The sequence below is a fragment of the Erinaceus europaeus genome, chromosome 10, assembly GCF_950295315.1.
Source record: "Erinaceus europaeus chromosome 10, mEriEur2.1, whole genome shotgun sequence".
Taxonomy (NCBI): domain Eukaryota; kingdom Metazoa; phylum Chordata; class Mammalia; order Eulipotyphla; family Erinaceidae; genus Erinaceus; species Erinaceus europaeus.
The window spans coordinates 103,278,062-103,298,380 of NC_080171.1; the positions used below are offsets into that span (position 1 = coordinate 103,278,062).

The window sequence follows — 20,319 nt, forward strand, 5'->3', positions numbered from 1 at the left end:
GGGTGGTAGCACATCTGGTTGAGCGCACATGTTACAGTGCAAAAGGACCCAGTTCGAGCTCCAAGCCCCCACCTGCAGGGGGAAAGCTTCACAAGTGGTGAAGCAGTGCTGTAAGTCTCTCTCTCTCCCTCTATTGTCCCCTTCCATCTCAATACTTGGCTGGCTCTATCCAATAAACCAAGATAAATAATAATAATAGTAATAAAGAGGGGACCAGGCAGTGGCTCAACGGGTTAAGTGTGAAGCCCAAGGACCAGCACAAGGATCTCGGTTCAAGACCCCGGCTCCCCATCTGCAGGAGGGTTGCTTTACAAGTGGTGAAGCAGGTCTGCAGGTGTCTGTCTTTCTCTCTCCCTCTCTGTCTTCCCCTCCTCTCCTTTCTCTCTGTGCTATCCAACAACAACGGCAGCAATAAAATAACAATAACAACGATAAACAACAATGGCAACAAAAGGGGGAAATGGCCTCCAGGAGCAGTGGATTAGTAGTGCAGGCATTGAGTCCCAGCAATAACCCTGGAGGCTAAAAATAAATAAATAAATAAATTGGTGAAATGCAATATAACCCTTTGCCTAGGGGGCCAGGTCATGGTGCACATCATACAAAGTGCAAGGATCCTGGTTTAAGCCCCAGGTTCCCCACCTGCAGGGGGGGATGCTTCACTACCAGTGAAGCAGCTCTGTAGGTATCTGTCATTCTCTCTCCCTATCTCCTCTCTCCCCTCTCAATTTCTCTCTGTCCTATAAATAAAACAGCTGCCAGGAGCAAAGGATTCGTAGTGCCAGCACTGAACCCCAGTGATAACCCTGGAGACAAATACAAAGCAAATGTTTGCCTCAGATTCCTCACATGCTACTGCTGCAATTTTTAGGTGTCAGATTAACTAAGGATGAGGGATATAGCATAATGGCTATGCAAAAAGACTTTTTTAAAAAATTTATTTAATTAATTTATTTTCTCTTTTGTTGCCCTTGTTTTTTTATTGTTGTTGTAGTTATTATTGTTGTTTTGATGTCATCATTGTTGGATAGGACAGAGAGAAATGGAAAGAGGAGGGGAAGACAGAGGGGGAGAGAAAGGCAGACACCGGCAGACCTGCTTCACCACCTGTGAAGCGACTCCCCTGCAGGTGGGGAGCTGGCGGCTTGAACCTGGATCTTTACGCCAGTCCTTGGCGTTTCGTGCCACGTGTGCTTAACCTGCTGCACTACTGACTGACTACCACAAAAAGACTTTTATGCCTGAGGTCTCAAGGCCCCAGGTTCAATCCGCTGTACCACCGTAAGCCAGAGCTGAGCAGTCCCCCAGTTAACAGAAGCAGATAAATTAATAATCAAATTTGGTAATTTATGGGTCTCATATGAAAATACTGTCTTAAAACCCTCCATCAGCTGTTTCAGTTTTGTTACAAATGGAAGTTTTTCTCTTCTACACCACTGAAATACATTATGCTGTAACATTCATTCTATCTTTGGGATTCTTCTGACAGTGTCTAAAGTGATCTAATAGTATTCTGCTAAAAGAGAGAGTGAGAGAAGTTAGGGTATGTGAGAGTTGAGGGAAAGGGACTCTTGTTGCTCCTGGCTCAATTATCTTCTGAAGTCTAAAGAAGTTCCTCATACTGGTGTCAGTCAGTCTGTTGTCCTTTGCGGTGTCAGCATTGGCTGGATGCATTCTTTTTTTTTTTTTTTTAATTTTTATTTATTATTGGATAGACAGAGAAATTGAGATGGGAAGGGAAGATAGAGAGGGAAAGAGAGGGTGGGGATAAGTAGCATAATGGTTATGCAAAGAGACTCTCATGCAGGAAGCTCTAAAGTACCAGGTTCAATCCCCTGCACCACTATAAACTAGAGCTGAGCAGTGCGCTGGCAAAAAAAAAAAAAAAAAAGGGAAAGAGACAGAGAGACACCTGCAGCCCTGCTTCATGACTAGTTAAGCTTTCTGTCTGCACATGGGGACCAGGGCTTGAAACTGGGTCCTTGTGCACTATAATGTGGAATGCTTAACCAGGGTGCCACTGCCTGGCCTTTGGCCTGATGCATTCTGATACATAATCTGTGTCTACTTTGACTGGACTACAAGAAAGTTTTGAGGTATGTTTGTGATTTGCTTGTTTCTGCACAGAGCACTGCTTGGTTTTAGCTATTAGTGATATTGGGGGCTGAACATAGATGTCTCTCACTGCTAGTCCTGTGTGCTACCGCTGTGCTACCTTCTTGGCACAGTGTTCAAGTGTTTTAAAAGGAAATGAAAACAAAACACTTTCTTGCCTTATGCTACTCATGGTTGTGGAATTTGGGCATTTGGAGTCCTCCAGGCTCTCATTTGGGCAGGATTTGTTCCCCGTTGGTGCTGTCTGCTGTCACCAGGACATAGTTGTACCCTAGGAAGGAGGCAGTGCATGCAAAGGGGAATTGTCTGCCTCATTCTGCAGCATTGTCTTCTGACCCTGTGAGAAGGTAGTTTGACGCCCTTTAAACTGCTTGCTTTATGAATGAAGAAACTGAGGCTGGCCCGAGTTTACATTCTCAGAACTCAGAACAAGTTGTTCTGCGATAGTCTCTGAGATCAGCCCACTTGGGAAGGGCTTGAGGACTCCAGGAAGAGAACACCAGATGGTGGGAAGCTTACAAGCCCCACTTTCATGGGAGTAGCTAGGGGAATGTGATGAAGTATGAGAACACTGTGAAGTTATGGTCCCTCCAGGATCCCACCCTCTTAACATTTTCTCCTTTCCTCCAGGAGTCTTACATTGGCTGTAGAAAGAGACTAACAGTATCTTTCATGAAGGGATGTTGTTAATATTACTCAGATGATTCACTAACTTCTATCAGGTGCTGCTCACTCGGAGTGAACGACTGCTAACTCTGTGCTGGGTGTTCAGCCTTTCTTTCCAACTTGAAAGTGGCTAAAAGTTTGGGTCCAAGACAGATGTGGGAATTGTGTCTGTCCTTTTTTGTTGTTGCTTGGCCTTCACTGTTCTGGGCCCCTATTCTCTCCCCTATTCTTCCTGTTTCTTCTTTTTCAGATCAAGAGAGGGAGAGAAGGAAAGAGTCCAAGCACCGAAACTTTCCCTAGCTTGGTGGGGAGTTTACTCAAACATGAGAAAGCTGGCACACTCATATCTTGTCAACTCTGTCTTCACTGACCTTCATATTTACTTGTTTTTTATTTATTTTTGCCACAAGAGTTATCACTGGGGCTCAGTGATTACACCACAAATCCACTGCTCCTGGCAGTAGTGTTATTCCTTTATGTTTTTGTTTGATAAGATAAAGAGAAATCGAGAGGAGAGGGAAATCACCACTTGTGAAGCATCTCCCCCCCAGCAGGTGGGGAGTAGGGGTTCAAACCCTGGTCCTTGCTCATGGTAATGTATACACTCAACTGGGTGTGCCACTGCCTGCCTCCCCAGACTTAGTGATTTTCAGCAAATCCATACTAGTTTCATTGGACTGGGAGAATGAGTAAGGGGAGGGCACTGGCATATTCATCAGAGTGAAAGCCTGATAAGATGCCCTCGAAAAGTTCTTCTGGAATGTGGAGGTGCAAACTGCAGGCTTTTGTGGAGCATTTCTGAGGATATCAGCCATTTGTCATAATAGTCATTGAGCATCTATCATGTGTCTGGGATTCTCTTAAGAATTTGAGTCTTGATTAATTCAGTCAGTAGACCCCCACATGGAGCCAGCATTAGTATCTCATCTGCTGAAATTGGATTAACAACCTTGTCTCAGTGGTGGAGCCAGTTCATGCTGCAGTCATTTAATTTTAGGGACTAAAATAGGTTGAAGTGGAATCCAGTTAAATCTTGTGCTTGGGTCACAAGATGATTGGGGTTAAATTTCTAATTGCCTTACACACATATCCTGGTGTGTTGGGATGTCATTTTTCCGTGCCAAAGATAAATAGTATCTGTGTTTGGTCTCTTACCTCCTCCTTGAGGTCAGTTTTAGTGTGGGGACTGACTTTTTTTCCTTTCTATTTGTGACTAGTAATAGGTTACAAGATTGTTAGATCATAGTTTATAGTTCCACACCACACCACACCCACCACCAGAACTCTTTCTGCGTCCCCCCACTGTCCTGCCTTCCAAAGATAACCAGCATGGTTCCCACAAGTCTTACAAGTAGTTTGCTTGCTTCTCTTTTTTTTTTCTTCTTCTTTTTCTCCAAGTTCATGTGCATCAGATCTCTAGATTCCACACATGAGTGAAACCACCTATCTGGTAGTTGTCTTCCATCTCTGTACTTACTTCACTAAATATACTCACCTCCAGTTCTATCCATTTTGTCCTAAAGGACACAATATTATCTTTTTTGATTGCAGAGCAGTATTTCATGGTATAGCCCATAACTTCTTTTTTTTTTTTTTTTTAAAGATTTTATTTACTTATTAATGAGAAAGATAGGAGAAGAGAGAAAGAACCAGGCATCACTCTGGTACATGTGCTGCCGGGGATTGAACTCAGGACCTCATGCTTGAGAGTCCAGTGCTTTATCACTGCACCACAGCCAGTCTGTTAAAGCTAATGCTGCTGGGCACTGAGGCTGCTTCCAATCTCTGGCTGTTGTGAATAATGCAGCTATGAACTGTTGTATGCTTTACATTGGGTTGTTCTAGATCTCCCCCGCCAAGAGAATTGGATCAGTCCAGTTAGTTTTTGCGGCCCGCTTGGCCCCGCCCCTAGGAACCCCACCAGAGTTCCAGGGTTCCTGAGTGCCAGAGTTTCAGAGTTGGAGAGTTAGAGAGGGTTCCTGAGTTCCTGAGTTACAGAGTAAGAGAGAGTTCCAGAGTTGGAGAGTTTTGAGAGTTCGAGAGTTCCGGAGTTGGGGAGGGTTCCTGAGTTCCAGAGTAAGTTGAGAGAGTGCTTGCGCCACCGCAAAGAGACAGCAGAGTTCTGTTTGGTCATTAGTTTGGTTTAGTTTATGAATCGTTATTCCTGAATAAAGAAATACAGCTTCCCTGCCCAGCCGTTGTCTCCGCGTCTCTGTTACCCGCCCGTGAAGCTAGCCCGGCCAGCTGGAGCCACCGAATTTTAACAACAATGAACACAGGGGTACATATGCCCCTTCAAATTAGTGTCTCAGTGTCTTTTATTTGTTTAAATTCTCCCTGTACAGTCTTCCAGAGGGGCTGCGCCAGTTTGCATTCCCACCAGCAAAGCAGCAGAGTGCCTTTTCTACATAACCTCTCCAACACCTGTCACTGCCTGATTTGTTGATGTAGGATTTACATTATTAAGAAGTGGAATATTGCTATCAATTAGGATTCCTGTTCCTCTTGGATCTGTAATAGAAGCCACCATCCATCCAGTGACAAGAGATCTGTTGTTCCTGGATTTCTTCCTCTCCTCTTAACATAGACCCCTCTGAGTCTTATAAATGGCAGATGTTCTTGAAAGCATGAAATATCCAGATCTTTTCCAAGTGGCTGCATAACCAACCCTTATGAAGAGACCTGCAAATAATAAGAGGTGCCTTTTCTGCTTAACCATAGGCTATATTGCCTCTCTACTTAAAAAAAAAAAAAAGACTTATGCGGCCGGGTGGTGGAGCACCTGGTTAAGCACATACATCACCATGCTCGAGGACCTGGATTTAAGCCCCAGCATGTCTGCAGGTGTTTCTCTTTCTCTCTCCCTCTCTAACTTCCTCTCCCCTCTCTGTCCTATCAAATAAAAATGGAAAAAAAAAAAGGAAGAAATGGTCACCAAGAGCGGTGCACTCAGTGCTGGCACTGAACCTCAGCAATAAACCTGGAGGCAAAGTAAATAAACAAATAAATATTGGGCCTGATTAAAAAAATACATTATTTAAACTGTGTGTGTGTGTGTGTGTGTGTGTGTGTGTGTGTGTGGTGTGTGTGTGTAAGAGAGAGAGAAGAGGGAGAGAGGGAGAGATAGTGTTTCATATGAGAGAGAAAAACTGAAGTACCACTCTGGCATATGCTTCAACAGGAATGGAACTAGGGGTCTCAGGCCTGAAAGTCTTATGTTCTCCCAGCTGAGCTGTTTCTCCAGCCCACCAGCTTCTCTACTTTTTAAAGAAGAAAAAAATTTTATATAGTTTTGGGAAACTAAATCCTCTAAGTGGTCTTTTGTATGTCATTAAGAGCCATTTTAATTAAAACGTCATTAAAATCTGATTCAACTACAGGGCTTTGCACTTCTTGTAGTACTTTCCTAAAAATTAAAAAAAAAAGTTTAACCTCACCATCCATTCTTTTTTTTTTTTGCCTCCAGGCTTATTCTGGGGCTCGGAGCCTACACAACAAATCCACTGCTCCTGGAGGCTATTTTTTCCCTTTTGTTGCCCTTGTTTTCATCCATTCATTTTTACTGGTTCTTTTCATTTCATCTACACCGTTTGTTCTTTCTTTTGATTAAAAAGAATACCTGTGATATTCCAGGCATATTGTATTCGTGCTTGGTGAGGTGTCAGAATATTATTATTATTTAACTTATTTATTTTCCCTCTAGTCACTGGGGCTTGGTACTGGCACTATGAATCCACTGTTCCTGATGACCATTTTCTCCTTTTTTTTTTTTTTTTTAAAAAAGTTTTTTTATTGGATAGGATGGAGAGACATTGAGAGGGGAAGGGAAGACAGAGAGGGAGAGAGGAAATCTATACTCCTGCAGACCTGCTTCACTGCTTGTGAAGCATTCCAGCAGCAGGTAGGGAACAGAGGCTAAAGCCATTTCCTTGTGCAGGTTCTAGCACATAGTACATAGTGCTATGAACTTAACCGGACATGCCTCTGGCCATCTCCCTCCTGCAGTGTTAGAATTTTCAAAGGCAGTCATGATTCTTGCCCTTGTGAGATGTCTTGGGGGCATAATCTTTGTTTATTATTGTTGGGGTTTGATGGCCTATACAATCATTCTGCCACCATTGGCCATTTTCCCTTTTTCTTTCTTTTCTCATAGAGACGGAGGGAAATGGGGGGTGAGGGGGAGAAAGAGAATGGGATAAAGAGAGAGAATGGGAGAGAGAGAAAGACATCTGTAGTTGTGCTCCACTGCTTGTGATGGGGACATGGAATTTGAGCCTGTGTTGCAGTGCATGGTATGATAGGAGCTTTCCTGGGTACACCACCATCTGTTCCCCAGTACATAGTCCTTCTATGCAGGATGTTACATGGTGTTAGATTCTGAAGTCAGGCTAGTAGGATTAAAAAAAAAAAAAAAAGGTCCGGGAGTCGGGCTGTAGCGCAGCGGGTTAAGCGCGCAGGTGGCGCAAAGCACAAGGACTGGCATAAGGATCCCGGTTCGAACCCCGACTCCCCACCTGCAGGGGAGTCGCTTCACAGGCGGTGAAGCAGGTCTGCAGGTGTCTATCTTTCTCTCCTCCTCTCTGTCTTCCCCTCCTCTCTCCATTTCTCTCTGTCCTATCCAACAATGACGACAACAACAATAATAACTACAACAATAAAACAACAAGGGCAACAAAAGGGAATAAATTAAAAAAAAAAAAAAGGTCCTAGGGGCCAGGTTGTGGTGCACCTGGTTAAGCACACACATTATAGTGCACAAAGACCCAGGTTCAAGCCCCTGTTCCCCACCTGCAGGGGGAAATCTTCTGTTCCCCACCTGCAGGGGGAAATCTTCACGAGCGGTGAAGCAGGTCTGCAGGTATCTCTCTATCTCTCTCCCTCTCTCTCAATTCCCCCCTCTCAATTTCTGTCTTTATCCAATAATAAATAAATAAAAATATTTTTTAAAAATGGGTTCTCTGATTTAGCATTTGTGTGGCTGCGAACAATCGTTTGTAATACTCTGAGCTTCAGTTTTTCCATCATAGTAGATAATAGATAATTTCTCTGTGACAAACCACTTCACAAGGTGGTGCCTTAAAGCAACAAACATGCATTACCTCACAGTAACTGTGGGCCAGGAGTTCAGAAGAGGGCTGACTGGGTGATTCCAGTTTATAGTCTCAGCTGAGAGGACGGTCCAGTTGTCTACTGGCTCTGCAGTCATCTGACAGCTTGATTGGGTGGGAGGACCCACCTTGAAGACAGCTCACTCAGCGCTAATGAAGCCTTGCTGATGGTTGCCTGGAGGCCCTAGATTCTGTACAGTTGGCTTGAGTATCTCCATAACAAGCTGTCCAAGAGAACACAAGGCGGAAATCATACTGTTGTTCTGCAGTAGCCTGTTGGTTGACACAGGTGAGCCGGTTTACTAGGGAGGGCACTAATAAGTGAGATGGGAACACTGGGGATCATTTTGGAAGACAGTTACCAGAATGACTGTAAATGAGCATTCCAGTAGTCTCCAGTCTCTTGATTTCTTTTTCTTTCATTCATTCTTTCTTTTTTTTTTTTTGTATTCTATTTTGAAAATTTGTGAGACTATATGTTAATAGGAGTGTATATTAACACCATTCCCACCACCAAAGGTTTGTGGCTCCCCCCCCCACACACACACACATACACAGTGAAACTGAACATCTACCTCATCCTCCACCCAGAGAGTTTTACTTTGGTGCAGTACTCCAAACACAGATTCAGTTTTGAATTTTGATTTCTTTTTTTTTTTTTACTCTCTCTGATTTTTTTTTTAATTGGGGAATTGATGTTTTACATTCAACAGTAAGTACAATAGTTTGTACATGCATAACATTCCCCAGTTTCCCATATAACAATACAACCCCCACTAGGTCCTCTGAATCCTTCTTGGACCCATATTCTCCCCACCCACCCACCCCAGAGTCTTTTACTTTGGTGCGATATGCTGAGTTTTGATTTCTAATGAGGACTAGGTGAGAGAAAGAAATGAAGAAAAAATATATATATAGCATGGGTTAATAGCATAATGGTTACACAAAAGGAGACTCTCATGCCTGAGGCTCCAAAGTCCCAGGTTCAACCCCCAAACCACCATAAGCCTGAGTTTAGCAGTGCTCTGTTAAAAATAAATAAATAAATAAATAAATAAATAAAAGAAATGAACTAGGAGAGGTTTTTGTACACAGTAAGCTTTATAAATCTTATTTGTAGTGTACTGCCTCCTCTGTCAACACCAGGGGAAAGCAAGCATAGAAGAATGCAGGAAGGAAAGGCTTTCCTGAAGAGGAGCTAGTTAAGCCAGGTCTGTTTGAACCAGTGAGTGACTGTAGAGATGAAGAAGACATTTCTGGCAAAGGGATAGAATGTGTGAAGGTCCCGAGTGGGCAGCTTTGAGTGAAGAGCCCCTGGTTGTACCCAGCTGCAGAAGCTGGGGTGTGGCCATTGCTGTACTGTGTAGGGACAGTGTCTTCTCTAGACGTGCTGCTGGACTTACCCAGAAGCCAGTAGAGAAGGTAAATGAATTCTCTGTAATGTACTTAATGTTGTGAAGTGAGATTTTTGTGTCCCACTCATCGAGTTGTTTCTCACTACACCTGGGGGGCCTTCTGGATTGGACTAAATTTTTTGTTGACCTTTTCACATGTTCAGATTTCCCTTTTCCGTTAGGGGAACGTGCTTTTCCTTCCTTGATTCAACACTGTGTTCAGTTTACTTAGCAGGATCAGATTCCCATTCTGATAAAGGTATCAGAAACAGATTTCCTGTTCCTCTGGGCACATTCTTTCCTTGGGCTTATTATGGATAGGGTCAAGTATATTGTGTTTTGTATATTGTGTTCATGACACCCTGGGTTTGGATTAATTTAATCTTTTCAGAGGGTACACATAGAGTTAGTAATGTATTTTTAGTTGCCTGTCTGCCTGATTAGCCATATCCCCATATAACATTCATATTATTGGCAATGAATGATATACTTCTCTGGTCGTTCTCAACCTTACAGAAACATATGCACACATTTGTATATTCACATGTTTTCTAGGGCTTATCTAGTAAGGAGGGTCTTAGACTTTGTCAGTTTCTCAAGAGGGTTGTTAGAGGCCCACTCTCTTCTCTGCAGAGCTTACAGAAGGAGTGCCTTGAGCATGTAGTAGGATGGAAATCCAATACATATGATACACAGTTAGTCTTCTCTAGATGCACATTTAAGTTGTTTGCAGTTTTTCGCCCCAGAATCTTGTGCATGATCCATTTTCTTTTTGTACATTCTTATTATTATTCCTTTTCTGATAAATTCCTACAAGTGAAATTTCTGCATCAAGGTAGTATATACTTTAATTTTGTGACAGAGAAAGAGCAGAACCCTGTCCCGGTCTCTGCAGTGCCAAAGATTGAACCTAGGACCTCACATATTCAAATTTTGTGTTCTGTCTGCTGAGCCACCCCGCTAGCTGCAATAAATAATTTAAAATGCACTTGATACATGCTTCTCACTGCCCTTTTGGAAGGTGAATGCAGTAAATCAGTTGACCTGTGGGCTAGCAATAACAGATCAGTAATTCTGTTTCTAAGGGAGAAAATCCAAAGTCATTTGGTGGCTTAGAGAGCTGTAACTCAACCTCTTCCCCCAATCCCCAGGATTCTAATCTGTCTCTTAGGCACCCTCAAGAAGCTCTGTTGGCTTTCTTTTTGCCACAGACTTCATGCTTTAACACATGTTGACATTTTGAAAGCAATGAAAAAAAAATCTATTTTTGCATATTAGTCTGGCAGGTTTTCTCAGTCCTGGCACTGCCCAAATAAATCAATCACATTTGGCAGCTTGGTGGCAGAAGTGTTCAGCAGAATTAGGTAAGGAAAAGATCACGGGACTTGGGTGCTGGCTGCTTTTGAGTGCTTCCTTGAGGAGAGAAATGATAAAGCAAAGAATTGGGTGAATTCTTCAGATTGTACTTGGCAGAATGGAGACTCAGTGGGTGCAGGTCATCGCCCACAACAAGTTTCCCAGAGTTGTGAAGAAACTGCTGCCTGGGAGCTTCTGAATGTGAGGGCCCCAAGGCCAGGCATGTGTTGGAGCGCTCCAAAGAATGCAGCCCATGGCATTCCACGGACACATACCAAGCACACTTGGCTTCCATGCCCCTGCCAGTTTTCTTGCAGTCATGATGAATAACTAGAAAAACCCGTGTGACCACAGTGTGGAAAGTGGACAGACGCCTACTGTTGGCACAGGGAGAGGAATGATGTTTGTGGACAAACTTTTGATAGAACCTTGAGGAAAGACGGAAAGCTTTAGCTAGCGGCAACCCAGGTGGGTAGCCCAGGTGGCGCTGTTTGCTGTGTCTCAGGTGGGGATGTGCTCTGTGGGTGAAGGTTAACTAGCACAAATCCTTTCCTGGGCTTTTTCTTTCCGGTTACTGGATTTTCTTTAAACCTGGCTTCACACTCCAGCCTTGCTTGGCTTTCTCGCTCGTTCTTTCTCTCTCTCTCTTTTTTCTTTTTCTTTGATACTTTTTCTCTTTCCTTGAAGATATATATTTTAAGTTTTCATAATATTTTTTAAAGCTTAACCTGGTGCACCACCACTCAGCCCCCGAGTACAACTTCTTTAGCTTCTGAACATATAAACAATCTTTAATTTGGATACTTAAACTGTAGTCCTGCTCTTTATTTTACGTTATTGAATTGTCAGAAAAATCATGTCATTTTTTTCTGTTTTTCCATCAAAAATATATGCCTTTTCCAACAATCCAATATTTTATTTTATTATTTCTAATGGGGTTTGTTGAGATAGTGCTTTTTTTTTTTTTCTCTCCCTCCACCAGGTTGTCACTAGAGCTTGGTGCCTACATGACAATTCTACCATTCCTGGTGGCAGCACCCTCCTTTCCTTTCTTCATCCCTTCCTTCCTCCCATCTTTCTTTCTTTTTAAAAATTTTTTATTATTTTTTAAAAATTTTTTATATTTATTTATTTTCCCTTTTGTTGCTCTTTTTAAAAAAATTGTTGTTATAGTTATTATTGTTGTTGTTATTGATGTTGTCATTGTTAGATAGGACAGAGAGAAATGGAGAGAGGAGGGGAAGACAGAGAGGGGGAGAGAAAGAAAGACACCTGCAGACCTGCTTCACTGCTTGTGAAATTACTTCCCTGCAGGAGGTGGAGTTCAGAGCCCTCTTATCCTCTTCCTTTTATCACTTCTCCCCCACTGGGAGTATGAATCAACGTTTTTTTTGGGGTGCAGAAGGTTGGAGTTCTGGCTTCTGTAATTGCTTCTCCATTGGATTTGGGTGTTGGCAGGTTGATCCATACCCCGAGCCTGTTTCTATCTTTTCCTAGTGGGATAGAGCTCTGGAGAGGCAAGGTTCCAGGACACATTGGTAAGATCCCCTGCCCAGAAAAGTCAGGATGGAATCATGGTAGCATCTGCAACTTGGTGTCTGGAAGGTGGCAGGACAGAAAGTGAGACAAAATGGTTAGTGAACAAGAACCAAAAAGTAGGAACAGAGTAGATGAGATTAGGGATTTTAGGGTGGAAGAAATCTAGGAAGTCCATTTTAGGCATGTTCCTAGGGGCCCACGACTATGGTAGTTTTTGTCTGAGTTTGATAGATATCATGAAGTTGGATAAAAAACATTATCTGAGAAAATGGTGTCAGAGTAAAGGGCTAGAAAGTTGGGTTAGGGCAGAGAGTTGCTCCCATTCTTGAAAATATCCTCCATCCACCCGACTCAGGGCATATATATATATTTAGCATCAGAGCCTGTGTAGCCTCTGATTCCCTATTGGTCTAAGCTTGCAACTCATGGTCACAACTGGGAGCATTGTAGGCTGCCCTCACTTCAGGACCAGTCTTCCTTGAGTGGCAGGACAAGATACTCTAGCCTCCCTTTGGAGAGTGGGGCAGTCTCTACTATTGCTGCTCTATGGTGAGGGCAAGGTCCTGGGAATGCTCACAAGGTACTCCTTACCTATCCTTCTGTCTGTATCTCTCTCTATCTCATAATAAATAAGCAAATAAATATTAAGAAAGCATTTATTTGATAGATGTGATAAGCACTGCTCTGAGTATTGCCCACTGAATATAAAGTACTTAGAACAGTTGTATATATCACAGTGTTAGTTAAGTAAATTTAAAATTTTATGTTACTAGGGGCTAGGGAGTAGTGCATCTGGTAGAGCACATGTTACCATGCATGAAGTCTAGAGTTCAGGCCTCCAGTCCCAACTTGCAGAGGAGAAGCTTCGTGAGTGGTAGAGCAGTGCTATGGATGTCTCCTTCTCTCTGTCTTTATCCCCCACCCCCACACGCACACTAAAGAAAAAGGTAGAGGGGGGTAAAAAAAAAAAAGGCCACCAGGAGCAGTGGCATCATTTGTAAACTCCATGTTCTAGCTAGAACCCTGGTTGTCAGAGCTTGGAGGCAGGAGGTCAGGATCATAGATCATGGTGATGTCATTGCCTCTGCTTCACTGCTTCCCCTCAATTATAGGTGCTGGTACCATGGGTCTTTGATTTACTCTTGAGTCTCACTAACGTAAAAATGAGGCATAAAATTTGAATATTTCTGAAGGTAACAGTGGTACCTTAATACTCTAAATTTTGGTCATTGCAAAAAAGGAATGTGTCTGTTTTATTGGACTTTGATAATTTGCTCCATTTCCTGTTAGTTATTTAAATTGTACTTTAAAACATTTATCACATGGTGGCACTCTGTTAAAGAAACAAAACTAAAATTATGGGTCAGCATTGATGATTTTTTTTTAATTTCTTTATTGAGGAATTAATGTTTTACATTTGACAATAAATACAATAGTTTGTACATGCATAATATTTCCCAGTTTTCCATATAACAGTGCAACCCCCACCAGGTTCTCTGTTATCCTCTTTTGGACCTGTATTCTCCCCCACACACACACCCCCCAGAGTTTTTTGCTTTGGTGCAATACGCCAATTCCAGTTCAAGTTCTACTTGTGTTTTCTCTTCTGATCTTGTTTTTCAACTTCTGCCTGAGAGTGAGATCATCCCATATTCATCCTTCTGTTTCTGATTTATTTCACTTAACATGAATTTTTCAAGGTCCATCCAAGATCAGCTGAAAACAGTGAAGTCACCATTTTTTATAGCTGAGTAGTATTCCATTGTGTATATATACAACTTGCTCAGCCACTCATCTGTTGTTGGACACCTAGATTGCTTTCAGGTTTTGGCTATTACAAATTGTGCTGCTAAGAACATATGTGTACACAGATCTTTTTGGATGGATGTGTTGGGTTCCTGAGTATATATCCTAGGAGAGGAATTGCAGGGTCATAGGGTAGGTCCATTTCTAGCCTTCTGAGAGTTCTCCAGACTGTTCTTCACAGGGGTTGGACCAATTGACATTCCCACCAGCAGTGCAGAAGGTATCCTTTGACCCCACAACCTCTCCAGCATTTGCTGCTGCTACCTTTTCTGATGTATGACATTCTCACAGGAGTGAAGTGGTATCTCATTGTTGTCTTTATTTGCATTTCTCTGACAATCAAAGACTTGGAGCATTTTTTCATGTGTTTCTCGGCCTTTTGGATCTCTTCTGTGGTGAATATTCTGTCCATGTCCTCTCCCCATTTTTTGGTGGGGTTATTTGTTTTCTTGTGGTTGAGTTTGGCAGCCTCTTTGTATATTTTGGTTATTAGCCTCTTGTCTGATGTATGGCATGTAAAAGATCATCTCCCATTCTGTGAGTGGTCTCTTGGTTTGGGTAGTGGTTTTTTTTTCTTTTTTCTTTTTTTTGCTGTGCAGAAGCTTTTTAGTTTGATGTAGTCCCATAGGTTTATGCTTGCCTTACTCTTCTTTGTAATTGGATTCGTTTCATTGAAGATCTCTTTAAAATTTATGTGGAAAAGAGTTCTGCCAATATGTTCCTGTAAGTATCTGATAATTTCTGGTCTAACATCCAAGTCCTTGATCCACTTGGAATTTACTTTTGTGTTTGGTGAAATATAGTTTCATTCTGTATGTTTCCACCCATTTTTTCCAACACCATTTGTTGAAGAGACTCCCCTGTTCCCATTTAATAGTCTGGGCACCTTTGTCAAAGATTAGCTGTCCATAGTTGTGGGGGCTTACTTCTGGGCTCTCAATTCTATTCCACTGGTCAGTGTGTCTATTCATGTTCCAGTACCAAGCAGTTTTGATGACAGTGGCCCTATAATACAATTTGAGATCTGGGAGTGTGATGCCTCCAGTTCTGTTCTTTCTTCTCAAGATTGTTTTGGCAATTCTAGGTCTTTTCTGGTTCCAGATAAACATTTGTAGCATTTGTTCTATTCTCCTAAAAAAAATGTGGTTGGGATCTTGATGGGGATAGCATTAAATTTGTAGATGGCTCTGGGTAGTATATTCATTTTGATGATGTAAATTCTTCCAGCCCATGAACATGAAATAACTTTCCACTATTTGTGTATTTTTTTTTAATTAAAAATTTTTTATTTATTTATTTTCCCTTTTGTTGCCCTTGTTGTCTTTTTATTATTGTTGTAGTTATTGTTATTATTGATGTCATCGTTGTTGGATAGGACAGAGAGAAATGGAGAGAGGAGGGGAAGACAGATGGGGAGAGAAAGACACCTGCAGACCTGCTTCACCACCTGTGAAGGGACTCCCCTCAGGTGGGGACCCAGGGGCTCGAACTAGGATCCTTATGCCGGTCCTTGTGCTTCGCTCCACGTATGCTTAACCCACTGCGCTACCGCCCAACTCCCTTCTTTATGTCTTTTTCTATTTCCTTGAGTAATGACATAATTTCAGTATACAAGTCTTTCACTTCTTTGATTAGGGTTTTTCCTAGATATTTTATTGTTTTTGCTGCTATAGTAAAAGGAATTGATTTCTGGATTTCAATTTCTTCTAACTTAGTGTTTGCATAGAGGAATGCCACTGACTTTTGAATGTTAATTTTGTAGCCTGACACCTTACTGTATTGCCTAATGATTTCCAAAAGCTTCTTGCTGGATTCCTTAGGTTTTTCTATGTATACTATCATGTCATCTGCAAATAGGGAGAGTTTGACTTCTTCTCTTCCAATTTGTATCTCTTTAATTCCTTGCTCCTGCCTGATTGCTATGGCAAGAACTTCCAACACTGTGTTGAATAGTAATGGTGATAGTGGGCAGCCCTGTCTAGTACCTGATCTGAGGGGAAATGCTTCCAGTTTTTCACCATTGAGTATGATGTTGGCTATATATAGACTCCACTATCTTCAGGAATTTTCCATCTATTCCCATTTTTTGTAGTGTTTTGATCATAAAGGGATGTTGTATTTTGTCAAAGGCTTTCTCTGCATCTATTGATATGACCATGTGGTTTTTGGTCTTGCTTTTATTGATGTGGTGGATCATGTTGATTGATTTACTTATATTAAACCAACCTTGCATGCCTGGGATAAACCCCACTTGGTCATGATGAACAATCTTTTTGATATACTGCTGTATCTAGTTAGCTAGAATTTTGTTCAATATTTTAGCATCTATATTCATCAGAGATCTTGGTCTGTAGTTTTCTTTTTTGGTTTTGTCTCTGTCTGCTTTTGGTATCAAAGTGATGTTGGCTTCACAGAAACTGGCAGGGAGTATTCCTGTGTTTTCAGTCTTCTGGAAGAGTTTTAAAAGTAGAGGTATTAGTTCTTCTTTGAAGGTTTTGCAGAATTTATTTGTCAAACCATCTGGTCCAGGGCTTTTATTTTTGGGAAGGTTTTTGATAACTGTTTCAGTGTCTTTAGCTGTGATGGACCTGTTCATGATACCTAGTTCCTTTTTACTTAATTTTGGAAGTTCATAGGTATCTAGGAAATCGTCCATTTCTTCCAGGTTCTCTAGCTTGGTGGAATATAGTTGTTCATAGAGGTCTCACATGATATGCTGAATTTCTGGTGTGTCTGTTGTGATATCTCCTCTTTATGATCTGATTTATTTGGGTCTTATCCCTTTTTTGCTTTGTGAGTCTGGCTAAAGATTTGTCGATTTTGTTCACTCTTTCGAAGAACCAACATGAAGATGCTTGGGATGATTTCAATGCTCTTGAATGTGCTGATGCTGTCTTTGTGGACTAATATATGGTCTATCCTTGAATATAACCCATGTGGACTTGAGTAAAATATGTATTCCAGTTTCTTGGGATGAATGACTCTGAAAATGTCCAGTAGTTCTAGTTTATCTATGTCATTTAGCTCCCTCATGTGTTTATTGATTTTCTGCCTGAATGATCTGTCAAGTTGAGAGAGTGGGGTGTTGAAGTCCCCTACTATGACTGTGTTGCTGTTATTATATTGCTGTAGTTCTTTCAGTAGATATTTGATGTATTTAGATGGCTTCTCACTGGGTTCATAGATGTTAATAATTGTTAAGTCCTCTTGATTGACTGATCCTCTGAGCATTAAGTAATGTCCATCCATATCTTTTAAAATTTTATTTATTTTAAAGTCTGTTGTGTCAGATATGAGAATAGCTGTTCCTGCCCCTTTTGTGGGCCATTGGCTTGTATGATAGTTTTCCATACTTTCACTTTGAGTCTGTGTTTGTCTTGCTGAGTTAGGTGGGTTTCCTGTAGACAGCATCTTGTTGGGTTGTGTTTTCTGATCCATCTTCCTATTCTGTGTCTTTTAATAGGTGAATTCAGGACATTGACATTTATTGATATCAAAAATTGAAGATAATTTAACGCCATTCTTGTAGATTTTTAGAGTATTCTAATATATGGCCCTATTTATGGTGGTCTGACTGTTTATAGGAGACCTTTCAGAACTTCTTTCAGTGTAGGCTTGGTGATAGTTGACTCTTTGAACTGTTGCTTGTCTGAGAAGGTTTTTATGCCTCCATCTAGTCTGAATGACAGTCTAGCAGGATACAGTAGTCTTGGTTGAAACCCTTTCTCATTGAGCACTTGATAGATATCTTGCCATTCTCTTCTGGCCTGTAGTGTTTGTGTGAAGAAGCCTGCTGCTAATCTTATGGGTTTTCCTTTGTCGGTGACTCTTTGTTTTTCTCTTGCAGCCTTCAGGATCTTTTCTTTATCCTTACTCCTTTTCATTCTAAATAGGATGTGTCTTGGTGTCTTTAAGTCTAGGTTAATTCTGTTTGGGACTTGTCGGCACTCATGTGGGTTGGCTCTCAGTCAGAAAGGTAAACTTACCGAGTTCTCATCACTAGCTCAAGAGACTACATGAAAAGAAAGAAACTCGGAGGATTCTGATACAAACACACTCGTTTATTGGGGGGTGGGTTTGGGTTACTATAGAAGGCTAGACAAAGAACAGTTTTCACATACGTCAGAATTCACAGGTTTCTTAAAGGTCAGCATGCCTCTATGGCAGGGGCTGGTATGACAATAGTTGATACATAAAGATCAAAACAGTTAGTCTCCTGATGCAGGCATTTCATTATCCAAAGGCATTTGAGAGAAGAATAGTGGTTGAACCAGTAAGGTGAGATAGAGAAGGAAGAACAGGCTTTAAGGACATCAAAACGGCTCCAGGAAACAAGGTCTTGGGGGGCTTTTCACTTGACCGGTGTTAGAAGTGTGTGACAGGATATGCTCTTCCTTGGTGATCAAAAGGTGAAGTGGAATGTGTGAACTTTGAGTGAGTGAATTCTAAAGCAGGCAACCATTTGGCTGACAGCAGGGCAACTTAAGTGAGAGAGGGTGTAGACTCTGTGAATTTTGGGAGTCTTACAAAGGGCAAGCTGAGTTCGATAGACTTTTCTCTCTTGGCTCATCTCTATGGAGAGAGGCTAACAAGAGAGGTGTCTTTTCAGACTTCCATCTGTGAAGATGGGGGGAGCTTCCCTAAGCTCTACTAGACTTCCACATAGTCCCACAGGGACTCTCTGGGCTTCTTGAACCTTTATGTCTTTTATGTTGTCTAGAGAAGTTCTTAGTTATTATGTCCTAAAGAATGCTTTCTTCCCCTCCCTCTCTTTCTTCCTCTGGTAAGCCAATAATGCATATATTGTTTCTTTTGATGTCATCCCATAGGTCTCTGTTGTTGTTTTCATTATCTCTTAATCTCTTTGAGATCTCTTCTTTTTCAGTTGTCTCTAATTTGTCCTCGATCTCACTAATTCTGTCTTCAGCCTCATTTAATCTATTCTTTTCCCCCTCTACTCTTTTCTGGAGTTCATCTGTTTTGTACAGGGTACTGTTCTGATACTGTTTTAGCTTGTTCAGCTAGTTGTGTTCTTAGCTCAGCTATTTCAGCTTTCAGCTCTCTAATAACCTTGAGATAATTAGTGTTTTCTTCTGGAGTCTCATTGGTTGTTTCTGCATTTTTTTTTCTTTTCGTTAAAAATTTTATTTATTTATTTATGGGATAGAGACAGCCAGAACTCAAGAGGGTGATAGAGAGGGAGAGAGAAAGAGAGACACCTGCAACACTACTTCAAGACTCAAAAAGCTTTCCTTCTGCTGGTGGGGACTGGGGGCTTGAACCTGGGTCTTTGCACATTGTAATACGTGTGCTAAACCATGTGTGCCACCACCCAGCCCGTTTCTGCATTTCTGATGACAATTCTTTCAAACTCTTTACTCACTCCTGTGATTATTTCCTTAACTAGTGTTTGGATGTTGGCCTCATTATTTTGTGGTTCAACCTTTGGGGGGCTTTTAGCTGGACTCTTGTCCTGGTTCATTTCTCCAATATTTCTTCTTATTGTTTAACCATTTTATATAGTATGTTATGAGTCCCTCTCTCAATACTTTTCAAATTACTGATCACTCATGCCTGGATTCACTTGTGTCTAAGTAAGGTTATTAAAGGGTTCACAGTTGTGGAAATTAACAGTTGTTTCAATATTATTTTAATCCCTGAGTTGGAGCACAGTGGCTTAAAAGCCTCTTTTGTTCTTTTTCTTCCCTGTAGGCTATGAGAGCCTGAGGGATTTTAAACTATCAATAGGCTTTTTAGCTTAATCACTGACTCCTGACCAAGAGGTAAAGCAGGGTGGGCCAGAGAGAATCCTGTGGTTATACAAAGATACTCTCACAGCCCCACCGCTAGGCCATGGAAGAGTAGGTCTTCTCCTGAGTTTCCTGGTTAGTTCTCTGTCCCCTGGTGTCAGCACAGGGCCTCCCCGCCACTGCTGTAGCTTCTTAGAGCAGTAGCAATGGAGACTCACAATTGCATTTGGTGAGTCTTAGGGGAGTCCTCTCCTCCCTTCAGCTGTCTTTTTGTTGGTGAAACAGACTGGAGGTGGTGTCTCAACTGGTAAACAGCCAAGCTGTTACCAGCCACTTAATCTCTCCCTAGGCTCCTCTCTGTCCATGTTCCACACGTGTTTGCACTCACCGGTGATTTGGTGGGTTCCTTAAGTCATTCTGGTCCTGTCTTGTTGCGGTCCCAGGTGGTCTCCTTTGGTATTCCTAGTTGACCTGGGAGAGGAGAGGAGAGGAACACAGTTGCTGCTGCTCTGTAGCCACTGCTGCTCTGTAGCTCCGCCTCCAGAAGTCTCTCCAGCATTGATTTTTTAATGCATGGAATGGAGT

General features: G+C 41.8%; 1 protein-coding gene across 1 annotated transcript in view; it reads left to right on the top strand.

The window, feature by feature from the left end:
- ABL1 (ABL proto-oncogene 1, non-receptor tyrosine kinase) overlaps positions 1–20,319 on the top strand; it is a 166,530-nt gene that overhangs the window by 34,359 nt on the left and 111,852 nt on the right. The gene's annotated exons all lie outside the window — the stretch shown is intronic.